At 39.0% G+C, this 15000-nt stretch overlaps 1 protein-coding gene across 1 annotated transcript in view; it reads left to right on the top strand.

The window, feature by feature from the left end:
* Nucleotides 1-15000, top strand: part of LOC113821504 (uncharacterized) — a 108186-nt gene that overhangs the window by 190 nt on the left and 92996 nt on the right. The window lies entirely within an intron of this gene.

Genomic DNA, 15000 nt, shown 5'->3' on the forward strand with positions numbered 1-15000 from the left:
CCTCCCCCGAGAGAGAGAGAGGGAAAAGGTAAGTCTCCTTCCCTCCCGTTGAAGAAAAAAAAGGTCAAGGTCTTTCCTTCTTCTTTGCCCAAGCCGGCCCAGGACCTTTCGAGGCGACCCCCGAGCTGCCTGCGAAGTCGAAAGTCACAGCTGACCCCGTTCCCCTCCGGCGCCAAGGACCTCGCCGCGCCCAAAGGATCCCCCTCTTGTCGCAGTGCTTACAGTGAGACAGTGAGAACCACAGTGCCTTTGAAGAGCCCGCTAAAGCCAGAGGGACGTGTGGCATCGCTTGTATGTGTGAGCGAGAGCCGAGGTGAGAAGACGCGATCTCAAGCTGAGTCGGGATCAGAGTGAGTGCCGCGGGGGAGGGACGTCGGGACGCGACCGAGGAGGAGAATCGGGAAATCAAGAGTTCATTGGTTAAAAGAATAATAGAAAAAAATAAGAAAATACCAACGGGAATTTAAAAAAAAAAAATGTCTACTGTGACAAGAAGAAAAAAAGTAACTATTTTACGAAAGGAGTTTGTTGAAAAGTGAGACATTTGTTTAATCTTCGTTACTTCCTGCCGTGTTAAGAGGCTTGATGTGCGGTCGAGGATTCAGCTTGTGATGTTTCCTTCGTTCAGCAGCCGCGAGCTCGGATCTCCCTGTTCCCTTGGTGGCTCAAAGTATCTCCAAGGTCCTGGGCCGGTTTACGACCAAAGACCATCCTTATGACCTCTTTTTTCCGTTTAGATTCATCGCCAGAATCACTGAAAATTCATCTTCAAAATCATCCTCATTCAAGGAATTTGCTCATTAGAAACCCCAAAATAATTCACCAATATTCATCCAAAAACCATCAAAAACCACATTAAAAAAAATCCCAATTCACCACATATTTACGCAATTCATCACTCACCATCCTGACATCACCCACATCGACTGATGAGAAGAAAGTGTCATATGAACGTGCCAAACGCTGGCTAACACACCTCCCTCCTTGTCAAGCTATGTCGATATAGCTGTTTACATTTCCTCTTACAGCTTTTGCTCAATATTGACTTATACAGAAATGCACGATGGAGAATTCGAAAAAAACGTTGCAGCTATTTTAGTTACCGCTGTTTTCACTTTGTTCTTTTATAGAAAAGTATATCTGACTGTTATATGTCTACTAAGGTTTTGATATATCTACGGTATATACGTATAAAGGAAGAAAGACTTTATTACTATGCATATGTCACGATATCTCAGTTATATTTATGCTATGATACATGAATATACTATAGAAATTGCTAGAAAAAAAATGTCACGTGATGTTATCTTACACGGAAATAAGTATACAAAGAAATAGATGCAAAAAACATCAATTAGCATTATTACGTTATACTTTGAAGTTATACAAATTTTCCAAAACGCATTTTTAAAAAAGTTTATCTACGTTTCTTGCTGCTTGAATGCACAGAGGAGGCAGTTGTACCTCTCGCTGGCATATGGCTCTGAAGTGCACGTTTTCCTCTGCCAAGAAAGGGCATGGAGGTGGAAGTAAGAAAATTTCCTTTTTTTTTTCTTTTTTTTCTTTTTTTTTTTTTTGACAATAGAGAATTTTTGTTTTCATTCATTATGTGTCTATTATACGGGTTATTGTATGGATGATGTATAATAATACAAACGAAAATTGACAGAAACAAACGGACTGATGAAAAGAGAGATAAAAAAATAACACGAAATGAAGAAAAAAAATCCTAATTGAGAGTGATATACAAGTAATGAATCCAACGTTGTAAAGATTAGTGAGAAGATGCTGTAAAGCGGCAGAGAGAGAGGAATCAGCTAGAAGGCTCTCCTCCTTCAGATCTGAAACCGCTCTAAAAATATTCGCTCTTCCTGTAAGATGAACTTTGGGGATGCTTAGCCGCCATTTTTCTTCGATGTTCATGACGCAGGTTGAGATTTTTATTTTATTTATTTATTTATTTATTTATTTATTTATTTATTTATTTTTTTTTTTTTTTTTTTTTTTTTTTTTTTTTGTATTTTAAGGTCAATGTAATTTAGATGCGAAGCCTATTCCGTATTTGCAACAAAATCAAATTTCAAATGAGATGGTCATTTGAAAGTTAGTGGTTTCCTTTATTTTCTGTTATAAAGCACTTTGTTTTATACTTAAGCCCGTAATATAACAACCTCATTATAATTATCATTTTATTATTATTATCATTTTCATTATCCTCATAATTATCATCATTATTGTTAATAATAAAGTAATTATCATGAAAATCATCATAATTACCTGAATTTATGTTAAATTCGCGTACATGATATATATATACATACATATGATAAGCAATGTAAGAACCTGACGGAGACAATTCATAAATACGTACATGATATATATATACATACATGTGATAAGCTATGTAAGAACCTGACGGAGACAATTCATAAATACGTACATGATATACATACATACATACGATAAGCAATGTAAGAACCTGACGGAGACAATTCATAACGAAACGTAACACAGCGGAACGTAATAAAGGCGACGTAACATCAATCTATCTCAAAGTGACGCAAATGTGACGTTTGCCGAGAGTGACAGCGCCACGGAGCCGCTTGACAAAAATGATGCAATCGTGTGACGTGTGGGCGTGAGGGGGTGGGCGTGAGGGTGAGGGGGTGGGCGTGAGGGTGAGGAGGAGGGAGTGGGCGTGAGGATGAGTGGGTGGGCGTGAGGATGAGGATGAGGAGGTGGGCGTGAGGATGAGGGGGTGGGCATGAGGATGAGGATGAGGGCGTGAGGGTGAGGGGGTGGGCGTGTGGGTGAGGGGGTGGGTGTGACGTGTGGGTGAGGGGGTGGGCGTGAGGGTGAGGGGGTGGGCGTGAGGAGGAGGAGGAGGGGGTGGGCGTGAGGTGAGGAGGAGGGGGTGGGCGTGAGGGTGAGGGGGTGGGCATGAGGATGAGGATGAGGGGGTGGGCGTGAGGATGAGTGGGTGGGCGTGAGGATGAGAGTGAGGGGGTGGGCTTGAGGGTGAGGGGGTGGGCGTGAGGGTGAGGGGGTGGGCGTGAGGGTGAGGGGGTGGGCGTGAGGGTGAGGGGTAGGCGTGAGGATGAGGAGGAGGGGGTGGGCGTGAGGGTGAGGGGGTGGGCATGAGGGTGAGGGGGTGGGCGTGAGGATGAAGATGAGGAGGTGGGCGTGAGTATGAGGGGGTGGGCGTGAGGGTGAGGGGGTGGGCGTGAGGATGAAGATGAGGAGGTGGGCGTGAGTATGAGGGGGTGGGCGTGAGGGTGAGGGGGTGGTCGTGAGGGTGAGGGGGTGGGCGTGAGGGTGAGGGGTAGGCGTGAGGATGAGGAGGAGGGGGTGGGCGTGAGGGTGAGGGGGTGGGCATGAGGGTGAGGGGGTGGGCGTGAGGATGAAGATGAGGAGGTGGGCGTGAGTATGAGGGGGTGGGCGTGAGGGCGAGGGGAAGAGAAGGAGAGAGAAAATGATTAAAATGAAAAAAAAAAGGATATTCGTTGTAAATTTGCTGAAAATTATTGATGGTGTTTTCGCGGTTTTCGAAGCTGCAGCGTCGAAAACACTCGAATGTTGTGCAATTATATAAGATAAAAGCATTCTTGGCCACAGGATCCAGTTGGCGAATATAAGGTGCGTCTGATAATATTTCGTTGGTATTATGTTGGTCATTTTAGTACACGCGTGTGTGTGTGTGTGGAGGGGGGGGGAGGGGAGGATTTTTGTGTGAGTGGGCGTGGCTGCCAAGTTGGGTGGCTCTTCTTGTTTGCTGGCTTCTGTGTGTGTGTGTGTGTGTGTGTGTGTGTGTTTCTGTGTGTGTGTGTTCGTGCGTGTGCGTGTTCGTATTGTGCTTTCTTATTATGATTCTTACTTTTTAGTTCTTTTGCGTTTGTTATGTGCATTAATGCGTATATGTGTGTTTGTTTGTGTGTATGTGTGTTCGTGTTTGTTCTGTCCTTTCATATCGTGTTTTTTATGTTTTTTTCTGCTTTTGTTATGTGTATTGATACGTATCTGCGTGTGTGCGTGTAAGCGTGTGTATATGTGTGAGCATGTGAGTGCACATCTTTTTAAGTGTGATTTATATGAACGTGTATATCCATGCGGGTTTATGTGTTTGTTTATGCGATGTATTTAAAAAAAAAAAAAAAAAAAAAAAAAAAAGAGAGAGAGAGAGAGAAAAAAAAACAAAAAAATTTTAAACATTATCTAAAAGCCAACAGCATGCCAAATGTACCTTGCCATCTCCACGTAATAACAGAAAACAGATGTACAGAAGGCTCTTATGCTGGGAACAAAGCCAAATGCAAAATAACACGTGAGATCAAACCCTAACATCTGTTAACAGGTTGATTGGGAAATGGAAAATGAGGGAGGCAGGTGAGGCTGATGAGAGACTGACTGAAAGAAAGTGAGAGAGAGAGAAAGAGAGAGAGAGAGAGAGAGAGACTGACTGAAAGAAAGTGAGAGAGAGAGAGAGAGAGAAAGAGAGAGAGAGAGAGAGAGAGAGAGAAAGGGGGGTGGGGAAACAGAGAGATACATAGATATATAGACAGACAGATAAATAGATATAAACAGATAGATAGTATTAGAAATATATGCATTGTCAGACAGAGATAGAAACGTATAGATAGATGTATAGATAGATAGATAAATTGGTAGATGGACAAATATAGATTGATAGAAAGAGAGGGAGTAAGAAATTGAGAGACTGAAAAAGAGATAAATAAATAGAGAGGAAGGGACTTGGGAGAAGGAGAGTGACAAAACAAGAAAAAGACAGTGAGAAAGAAAGAAAAAAAAGAGATAAAGCGAAGATAAATAGAAAACACAAGAGACAGAAACAAAGAGAAAGGCTACGTAAAAAAATAAGAAAAACAAGACAAATAAAAAAAAACGGTAACTGGAGCTAAAACAAAAGAAAATAAAAACAAAACAAAAAATATAGCGAGTGAGGGATTTGAATTGGGGTGGGTTGTGTGGGTGGGGGAGGGAGGGAGGGCGGAGGCTTAAGAACACGTGTTAGCTCTGTGCATTAAGTTTAGTAAAGTGTTTGGGCGTTTGGGAAAGAAGTGAGAAATGAAGGTGCATTCCCTCTAACTCTGTGTCTACTCTAGTACTCTCTCGTGTTTATGTCTAGAACTAGTTTTAACTCTAAAGATTATTACTGGGTGTATACTCTTATGATGCTCTCTCTCTCTCTCTCTCTATCTGTCTATCTATCTTTCTCTCTCTCTCTCTCTCTCTCTCTCTCTCTCTCCCTCTCTCTCTCTCTCTCTCTCTCTCTCTCTCTCGCTCTCTCTCTCTCTCACTCTCTCTGTCTCTCTCTCTCTCTCTCTGTCTCTCTCTCTGTCTGTCTGTCTCTCTCTCTCTCTCTCTCTCTCTCTCTCTCTCTCTGTCTGCCTGTCTGTCTGTCTGTCTGTCTGTCTGTCTCTCTCTCTCTCTCTCTCTCTCTCTCTCTCTCTCTCTCTCTCTCTCTCTCTCTCTCTCTCTCTCTCTCTCTCTCTCTTTCTTCTTTTCGAGTTATAGAAGGAAAAAATAGAAAAACTTTCCTCTTTGTCCTCATGACTATATATCTATGAAAAATAGTAGCTCCATCTCACAAGACACTAGCTGTAGCTCTAAAAAGATACTAGTTCTAGCTCTATAAAAGACACTAGTTCTAGCTCTATAAAAGATACTAGCTCTAGCTCTATAAAAGACACTAGATCTAGCTCTATAAAAAGATACTAGCTACAACTCAATAAAAGACACTAGCTCCAGCTCTATAAAAGATACTAGCTCCAGCTCTATAAAAGTCACTAGCTCTATCTCTATAAAAGTACACTAGCTCTACCTCTATAAAAAAAATTCTAGCTCTACCTCTACAAAAGATACTAGCTCTGGCTCTATAAAAATACTAGCTCTGGCTCTAAAAAAAATACTAGCTCTAGCTCTATAAAAGATACTAGCTCTAGCTCTATAAAAATACTAGCTCTGGCTCTATAAAAGACACTAGCTCTGGCTCTATAAAAGTCACTGGCTCTATCTCTAAAACTCTGGGCAGACGAAGAGCCAGGAGGTAACGCTATCTGTAACATCCTCTTCCTTTCTTCTTCTCTTCTCATTCGCTTCCTGACCTTGGCACGCACGCCCTCAAGCCAATGCCAGGACAAATAATTCTATATATCTGCTAGTAAACAGGTTTTTTTGCGATTAGTATTTAAGGAAGAAGAGGAAGGAGGAGGAAGAGGAGGAGGAGGAGGAAGAGGAGGGGGAGGTGGAAGAAGAGGAAGGAGGAGGAAGAGGAGGAGGAGGAGGAAGAGGGGGAGGTGGAGGTGGAGGAGGTGGAGGAGGACCAGGAGGAGGAGGAGGAGGATGTGGAGGAGGAGGACCAGGAGGAAGAGGAGGAGGAGGAGAAAGAAGAGGAGGGGGAGGAGGAGGAGGAGAAAGAAGAAGAGGAGGAGGAGGAGGAAGAGAAAGAGGAGGAGGAGGAGGAGGAGGAAGTGGGGATTGGTGTGGAAAAGTGGGAAGGGAAGGACGGGGAGGAAGAAGAAGAAGAAAGGGTGGCGGAGAATGAAGGGAAGGAGAGAAAGAATGGACGAAAAAGAGAAGCGAAGAAAGAAGAAAAAAAAAGATTTTCGAGAATATAATGCAAGCGTATTCTTTTTCTTCTTCTTCTTCTTCTTCTTCTTCTTTATACAAAGTGCATTCGTTGTTTAAAAAGAGAGAGTGCAAAATGGAGAGCATTGACGTGTATGCCTTTAGCGTACTATCTTCACGTCATGACAGATCTCGTAAGGCATTCAGAAAGGCAGGCGGATACGTCACAGGAAGAATGCAAGCAGCCGCACGTGCGCGCATGCAAGCACACCTCAACACATACACACACCTTCCCACAAGCACACCTCAACACATACACACACCTTCCCACAAGCACACCTCAACACATATGTATACCTTCCCACAAGCACACCTCAACACATGTACACCTCAACACATACGTACACCTTCCCACAAGCACACCTCAACACATATGTACACCTCAACACATACGTACACCTTCCCACAAGCACACCTCAACACATTTGTACACCTTCCCACAAGCACACCTCAACACATATGTACACCTTCCCACAAGCACACCTCAACACATATGTACACCTTCCCACAAGCACACCTCAACACATATGTACACCTTCCCACAAGCACACCTCAACACATGCACACACCTTCCCACAAGCACACCTCAACACATACACACACCTTCCCACAAGCACACCTCAACACATATGTACACCTTCCCACAAGCACACTTCAACACATATGTACACCTTCCCACAAGCACACCTCAACACATACACACACCTTCCCACAAGCACACCTCAACACATATGTACACCTTCCTACAAGCACGCCTCAACACATATGTACACCTTCCCACAAGCACACCTCAACACATATGTACACCTTCCCACAAGCACACCTCAACACTTATGTACACCTTCCCACAAGCACACCTCAACACATATGTACACCTTCCCACAAGCACACCTCAACACATACACACACCTTCCCACAAGCACACCTCAACACATACACACACCTTCCCACGCTCACAAACGCACACAGTTTTAGACACACACTGTAGGAGGCCGGGGGGGTGGGGGGGCACTAAACACATGCATATACGGGCGTGAAAGCATACATACGCGTACGCACGCAAGCATTCACGCAAAAGCAGACACATACACACATTCAGACAGAATACTATCAATATGAAGGAAATAGATAATATATGGATGTGTATGTGTAAGTATATATATATATATATATATATATATATATATATATATATATATATATATATATATATATATATATATATATATATATATGTGTGTGTGTGTGTGTGTGTGTGTGTGTGTGTGTGTGTGTGTGTGTGTGTGTGTGTGTGTGTGTGTGTGTGTGTGTGTGTGTGTGTGTGTGTGTATGTATAAACACACATATATAAAGTCTATTTCATTCCCTGAAGATCAGAAACCAAGTAAAATACCCATCTTTACATCTTTATGCGAAAGAAATCTGAAAAAAAAATTAAGAACACTTCTATCATTTAACATAAAATATCCAATCAATTAGATGCCTAAAGATAGAGATCTATTTCCAAATCTATTTCACTCTCGGCCTAAACTGGGCTCGCGTTGACTTACGGAGCCGGCAGGAGACAGGTATATATACAAGTTCAGTAATTTGGGCAAGACACCTGCTTCTGACAGATGATTTATGGAAGGAGAAACTTTTTTAAATCTTATTTTGTAAGGCATTGGCTGTATTTTAAGGGGAGTTACCTTTTGAAAATTGAGGATGTAATTAACGTTTTTTTGGTGTGTGTATATCTTTCTTCATTTATTTTTTTATTTTTTAATCTATTTATCTTTTTTTTTTTTTTTTTTTTGATATGTGGTAACTGATATGTCTGGTTTTGAAATTTTATGTCGATTGAATACGATTAGACATTCTTTTCTATATTCAAACTCGTAGAAAAGGTTGCAATTAAATGATACTTTACTTATCTAATATATTACTTATCTTTACTTATCTAATTTATTTTCAAAAAATGAAGGCTTAAAAAAGAAGCAAACCGAAACAATACCTGAACGAAATTGACATCAAACAAAACAAAACAAAACAAAAATACGACGTAAATTAAACAAATATATTTAAAAAAACAGATTTATCAGTAATAAATCCTTAAAAATAAATAAAATATTTACCAGATTTATCAGTAATAAACCATTTAAAAAAAAACTAAAACTTTCTAACACATGCAAAAAAGGAATATATATATCGGTCTCAAACACGTTGTAAACCTGTCAGAGAATGTTAAGTATAAGGAAGTGACCTACATAGCTGTACAGTCGGCCTTGTAGATGCCAGTATGTGGTATGTGGCGAAGTTGGTGTAGATAGATGGATATGTGGGAAAATTTAGAATGGATGTGGGTGGTAAGCAGATGGATGGATAGAGGGATAAGTAAACAGAGATAGTGAGAGATAAGAGAAGAGAGAGATAGAGTAGTAGATTTATGGATAGGTAGATAAGTAGACAAATAAGTTATAAATGCGAGAGAAATGAAAATTAAATGTTAATTCGTAGATAGAAGGAATGTGTGATAGATAAATAAATAGAGAAATTGATAAATGGATAAAGGGGTGACCTGAGAAATATAGAAGTAGGTAGATAAGTACATAAATATGTAAATAAATAGAATGATAAAAAAAAACGATTGAGTGATTGACAAATATATTAGTAAACAGGTAAACAGAGATATGCAAATAGATTGGCAGATAGATGAATAGATAGACATAACTAAATAGATAAACATACAGCTTGATAAATGGATAGATAGACACCAATAGACACTGAAAACAATTCAGATATGTCTTCGTGACCTAAATCCACACCACATATTCAATTTTATGTTGTTGTTTTTCTAAAACATTTTATATATCCATTACATTTTTTCCTAGTGTGAACAACGTTTAAAGACCGTTTCTCTTAACACTTAACGTTTCAACAGAAGCTTTATAACGTCTTTGCTGCTGTGCTGTTACGTCAAGACTCCGTTCTGGGCATTTCATTCTCTTTCGTGAAATTCCAAAAATGTTCGGTTCTCGGTAAATGGCTAAGAAACTTGGCTAAGCTGTCTGGGGCGATTTGGCTGAACACCTGTAATCGCTGTGTGTGACTTTGGGTGGGCATAGATAGATGTGTGTGGTAGATGTGGGTATAGATAGATGTGGTACAGATAGATGTGTGTGGTAGGTGTGTGTGATAGGTTCGGGTATAGATAGATGTGTGTGATAGATGTGGGTATAGATAGATGTGGGTATAGATAGATGTGGGTATAGATAGATGTGGGTAAAGATAGATGTGTGTGATAGATGTGGGTATAGATAGATGTGTGTGATAGATGTGTGTGGTAGGTGTGGGTAAAGATAGATGTGGGTAAAGATAGATGTGGGTATAGATAGATGTGGGTATAGATGTGTTTATAGACAGATGTGTGTGGTAGATGTGCGTATAGATAGATGTGGGTATAGATAGATGTGGGTATAGATAGATGTGTGTGGTAGATGTGCGTATAGATAGCTGTGGGTATAGATAGATGTGTCTGATAGATGTGGTTATAGATAGATGTGTGTGATAGATGTGTGTGATAGATAGATGTGGGTATAGATAGATGTGGGTATAGATAGATGTGGGTATAGATAGATGTGGGTATAGATAGATGTGTGTGATAGGTGTGGGTATAGATAGATGTGTGTGATAGGTGTGGGTATAGATAGATGTGTGTGATAGATGTGGGTATAGATAGATGTGTGTGATAGGTGTGGGTATAGATAGATGTGGGTATAGATAGATGTGGGTATAGATAGATGTGGGTATAGATAGATGTGGGTATAGATAGATGTGGGTATAGATAGATGTGGGTATAGATAGATGTGGGTATAGATGTGTTTATAGACAGATGTGTGTGATAGATGTGGGTATAGACAGATGTGGGTATAGATAGATGGGTGTGGTAGATGTGGGTATAGATAGATGTGTGTGGTAGATGTGGGTATAGATAGATGTGGGTATAGATAGATGTGTGTGATAGATGTGGGTATAGATAGATGTGTGTGGCAGATGTGGGTATAGATAGATGTATGTGGTAGGTGTGGGTATAGATAGATGTGGGTATGGATAGATGTGTGTGATAGATGTGTGTGGTAGATGTGGGTATAGATAGATGTGGGTATAGATAGATGTGGGTATAGATAGATGTGTGTGATAGATGTGGGTATAGATAGATGTGGGTATAGATAGATGTGGGTATAGATAGATGTGGGTATAGACAGATGTGGGTACAGATAGATGTGTGTGGTAGATAGGTGTGGGTATAGATAGATGTGTGTGGTAGATGTGGGTATAGATAGATGTGTGTGGTAGATGTGGGTATAGATAGATGTGTGTGATAGATGTGTGTGGTAGATTGATAGATAAAAAAAGAAAACGAGAAACAACAGTAATAAAAAGTAAAAACAAGAAAATAGAAACATTAGAATAGAAAATAAAATAAACAAAGACACAAAAAAAACAGAATAAAAAGAGAATAAAAAGGCATGTAATCAAAAATTTAAAGAATAAAGAGAAAAACAAAACAGATAAAACTGAAGCGAATGAAGGTACAAGGAGTAAAGGAAAGTGCGAGAGAATGCGACAAGGATCCCACACGTCGCGTTGGCTCAGGGGGGTGGGGGGGTGGGGGGGGGGGGGGACTCGCGCATTCCTGACTTCTATTCCTTCTTTCATTCAGTTTCTCGTCTCTCGCTTCATTCACGCTATTATTCCTTCTTTCATTCAGTTTCTCGTCTCTCGCTTCATTTACTTTATTATTCCTTCTTTCATTTAGTTACTCGTCTCTCGCTTCATTCACGCTATTATTCCTCTTTTCATTTCTTTCCCTCGCTCGTCTCTCGCTTCATTCACTATTGTTCCTACTTTCATTTCTTTCTTTTTGCTCTTTTCTCGCTTCATTCACTCCTTTATTCGTTCTTCCATTAATTTTTTTTCGCTCTAAATTCCTTTTATCCATCAATTTATTCATTCTTTCATTAATTTCTTTCGCTTCATTCAGTCTTTTTGTTCGTTTCTTGTTCCATTCTGTCTTTTGTTTATTATTTCTTATATTCATTCATTGTTTTCATCTTTTTATTAATCTTTATTTTCTTCTTTCCTTTTTTACTTTGTGATTCCTTCTTTTACTACGTTATTCCTCCTTTTATTTCATTCTCCCTTCGGTCCTTCTTTCTTTCACTTCCTGATGATTGAAAGAAGAAGTGCGAAGGGAGTGGAAGAGAAGAAAAGAAATGCAAAAGAAGGAAAAACACGAAACAAAATAGAAATTAAATACAAAGAGAAAATGAAAATAAAAATGCATGAAGAAGAAAAGGAAAGGAGAAAAGAGAAAATGAAAAGAATTAGAAAACAAGGAGGAAGCAAACAGGAAAAAGAAACGGAAGGTAAAGAAGAGTGATACCGAAATAAATGGAAATAAAGAAAGGATTAGTAAGAGAAGAAGGAGGGAAAATTTTGAAATGCGAGGAGTGGGAGAGAAAGATTAGAAGAAAGAAAAACAAGAAAAAGAACAACAAAAACAAAACGGAATGAAAAAAAAACAAGAAGAAAGAAGAAAGAAAGAAAGACGAAAGAGGGACGAGAAAAGAAAGTAGATAAAAACAAGTAGATAAACCAATAAAAACCACTGCTTCGATAATGACCGAGTGTCTTGCAATCTTGCTGATCTTGCGTGCATTGTTTGTTTGTTTGTTTGTGAATACCAATGCATTCTTTGAAGCATGTAGTGGAAACTGTGGCAGACATCATGAGGGAAAAGTGTTCAGTGTGTCATAGGAAACAAGTAAAATAAGATGAACGAAATGAAGTGAAATGAAGGACGGAAGTGAAATAACAGATGGAAGTGAAATAAAGGATGGAAAGGAAATAAAGGATGGAAAGGAAATAAAGGATGGAAGTGGAATAAAGGATGGAAGTGAAATAAAAGGATGGAAGTGAAATAAAGGATGGAAAGGAAATAAAGGATGGAAAGGAAATAAAAGGATGGAAGTGGAATAAAGGATGGAAGTGAAATAAAGGATGGAAAGGAAATAAAGGATGGAAGTGAAATAAAGGATGGAAGTGAAATAAAGGATGGAAGTGAAATAAAGGATGGAAGTGAAATAAAGGATGGAAGTGAAATAAAGGATGGAAGTGGAATAAAAGATGGAAGTGAAATAAAGGGTGGAAGTGAAATAAAGGATGGAAGTGAAATAAAGGATGGAAGTGAAATAAAGGATGGAAGGGAAATAAAGGATGGAAGGGAAATAAAGGATGGAAGGGAAATTAAGGATGGGAGTGAAATAAAGGATGGAAGTGAAATAAAGGATGGAAGTGAAATAAAGGATGGAAGTGAAATAAAGGATGGAAGTGAAATAAAGGATGGAAGTGAAATAAAGGATGGAAGTGAAATAAAGGATGGAAGTGAAATAAAGGATGGAAGTGAAATAAAGGATGGAAGTGAAATAAAGGATGGAAGGGAAATTAAGGATGGGAGTGAAATAAAGGATGGAAGTGAAATAAAGGATGGAAGGGAAATAAAGGATGGAAGTGAAATAAAGGATGGAAGTGGAATAAAGGATGGAAGTGAAATAAAGGATGGAAGTGAAATAAAGGATGGAAGTGAAATAAGGGATGGAAGTGAAATAAAGGATGGAAGTGAAATAAGGGATGGAAGTGAAATAAAGGATGGAAGTGAAATAAAGGATGGAAGTGAAATAAAGGATGGAAGGGAAATAAAGGATGGAAGTGAAATAAAGGATGGAAGTGAAATAAAGGATGGAAGGGAAATAAAGGATGGAAGTGAAATAAAGGATGGAAGGGAAATAAAGGATGGAAGTGAAATAAAGGATGGAAGTGAAATAAAGGATGGAAGGGAAATAAAGGATGGAAGTGAAATAAAGGATGGAAGTGAAATAAAGGATGGAAGTGAAATAAAGGATGGAAGTGAAATAAGGGATGGAAGTGAAATAAAGGATGGAAGTGAAATAAAGGATGGAAGTGAAATAAAGGATGGAAGGGAAATAAAGGATGGAAGTGGAATAAAGGATGGAAGTGAAATAAAGGATGGAAGTGAAATAAAGGATGGAAAGGAAATAAAGGATGGAAGTGAAATAAAGGATGGAAGTGGAATAAAGGATGGAAGTGAAATAAAGGATGGAAGTGAAATAAAGGATGGAAGTGAAATAAAGGATGGAAGGGAAGGGAAATAAAAGATGGAAGTGAAATAACGGATGGAAGTGAAATAAAGGATGGAAGTGAAATAAAGGATGGAAGTGGAATAAAGGATGGAAGTGAAATAAAGGATGGAAAGGAAATAAAGGATGGAAGTGGAATAAAGGATGGAAGGGAAATAAAGGATGAAAGTGGAATAAAGGATGGAAGTGAAATAAAGGATGGAAAGGAAATAAAGGATGGAAGTGAAATAAAGGATGGAAGTGAAATAAAGGATGGAAGTGAAATAAAGGATGGAAGTGAAATAAGGGATGGAAGTGGAATAAAGGATGGAAGGGAAATAAAGGATGGAAGTGAGTTAAAGGATGGAAGTGACATAAAGGATGGACTAATATAAGTAAAAAAAAAATCATTGCATAGAAAAAAAAATGCCACTGTACATCAAATTGGCCATCATGACATGACACTGAAAATGTAGCCATAAAGTGAAATTAACAGGTGTCATATTTAGAGATATTGTGATACTATATAGTGAATAGCCATCACTGTACGGTGAAAATGACAGGCAGTCACTTTCCATGTAACATGATCACACTGAATGAAGAATAAGAAAGAAAGAAAAAGAAGAGGAAAATAGAAAAACGAAATGACAACAGTGAAGAAGAAAATTATTAAAAAAATAGCAAGAAAGAACAACAGTGAAGAAGAAAACAACAGAAGAAAAGGATCAAAGGAATAGTAAGAAGAACGAAGAACAGTGAAGAAGAAGAAAAGAAGAAGAGAGAACAACAGTGAAGAAGAAAAGGATCGAAAGAATAGTAAGAAGAACGAAGAACAGTGAAGAAGAAGAAAAGAAGAAGAGAGGACAACAGTGAAGAAGAAAAGAAAAGAAGAAGAGAGGACAACAGTGAAGAAGAAAAGAAAAGAAGAAGAGAGGACAACAGTGAAGAAGAAGAAAAGAAGAAGAGAGAACAACGGTGAAGAAGAAGAAAAGGATCGAAAGAATAGTAAGAAGAACAAACAACAGTGAAGAAGAAAAGAAAAGAAGAGAGGACAACAGTGAAGAAAATAAAAGAAGAAGAGAGGACAACAGTGAAGAAGAAAAGAAAAGAAGAAGAGAGAACAACAGTGAAGAAGAAGAAAAGGATCTAAAGAATAGTAAGAAGAACAAACAACAGT

Source organism: Penaeus vannamei, chromosome 42 (assembly GCF_042767895.1).
Source record: "Penaeus vannamei isolate JL-2024 chromosome 42, ASM4276789v1, whole genome shotgun sequence".
NCBI lineage: Eukaryota > Metazoa > Arthropoda > Malacostraca > Decapoda > Penaeidae > Penaeus > Penaeus vannamei.